Below are 1,574 nucleotides of genomic sequence, written 5' to 3'. Positions count from 1 at the left end.
TCCCAAGAACAAAGCTGCACAGATGTCTTTCAATTAAGGACAGCAATTAGCCTGCTTTTTACCAACCCTGATGATCACAATGAAAATATTTATCGCTTTATTTGCTCATTTGATTTCCAAGCACACCAAGTCCATAGTTCCAGGTTTTGTCCAGGTTTATAGTTCTGTAGCTTCCTGTTGTAGTCAGTGGGAGTTTCACCTTTGGTTTCAACAGAAATGGGATAGGTTGTAGGGCTAGTTACAAGTCCTTTATAGTTCTGTTTGAAAGCAAGTGCAAACAACTGAAAGAAATGTCTTAATAAAGATAATTTGCATGTTGAAACTTACATTGCGTAAATGTGCCATTAATATCATTAATATCTTCCTGGAGATAAGATGCAACAAACTTCTTTGAAGACGAATTGCTCAACTCACCCCTGGCGTAGCTTCAGTGGAATCTCACCCACTTCTGACAGTGATTTATTTTGTCTGGAGCACTTTCCTCTGGGAGTCCAAGATGTCTATCTTTCCAAATCAATACAATCTAACATCAGAGAACTCAAGAAGCAGGACTCTCAAGTTCCAGTACTAGCTCAGCCATAAACTAGCATTATGCTGGTTATCTCATTTAATTTCTGTGGGCCTTGGCTTAAGGCATGCTTAAATTTCTTGCAAAACTTTTCAGAATCTCACTTTGAAAGGTGTGCTCATGAAAAATGTATACTACCACAAATTAAATGCTTCTAAAATAATTTGCAAGTAAAGCAGGAGATTTATTCCCACTAAAAGGAAAGTAAAGGAGGAGATGTTCCCTGAGGCTGTTGCAGAAATTTTTCATCATGCCTACTATGATGGAATAGCAAAGAAATATTCTTGGGGGTTTTGTTTGCAACAGAAAGGAGTCCTTCTCCTCAGCTTTCTCTCTTGTTGCACTGGTGTTTGCATATTCAAAAGAGTGGTCACTTCAACTATAGAAGTGGCAGTGGTTCAAGCTTAAGCATGAGTTGTGGTGGGCTGCATTTAAAATGGGTCACATTTGACACAGAATGAAAAATGTCTGTTAAAAGAAAAGATATGAACATTTTAATCCTTTATGTTAAGTAAACAGCTGGGGTTCTCTAACCCACTTTTATACCATCTTGATGTTGGGTAAGAGCTGTTTTGGGTCAGAACTGGCTTTACGTGTTCATTTTCAAAGGCCTAAGATTTAATGTATGCTTTGCGTCTTGTCTTCAAGAAGGTTTGAATAATATTAGTGGGGATGGAGGCACGTTTCCACAGTCTAACTTCCAGGGCAATTTGCCACTATTACAACAATGAAAAAAGGTGCGCTTTTTTTTTTTTTTTTTTTTTTTTTTTTTTTTTTTTTCAGTCAAATGACAAAAACTACATTTTAAAACACACAGACTTTAGGAGTGTATGGAGCCCTCCTTCTGGTCCTCTGCTTTCATACCTCCAGTCTTTTGTCGTACCTCACCATTAGGTTTTAGGAGCTCGGGGTCCTTCTTCTCTCATGAAGAGAAGGGCTGTGACCGTGGCACAGAGGAGCCCCTGCTCTGGCCTGACCCTTGAATCACAGAAGCTTTTGATTAACA

Source organism: Anas platyrhynchos, chromosome 2, assembly GCF_047663525.1.
Source record: "Anas platyrhynchos isolate ZD024472 breed Pekin duck chromosome 2, IASCAAS_PekinDuck_T2T, whole genome shotgun sequence".
NCBI classification, from domain to species: Eukaryota; Metazoa; Chordata; class Aves; order Anseriformes; family Anatidae; genus Anas; species Anas platyrhynchos.
Note: the sequence above shows the minus strand (reverse complement) of the source record.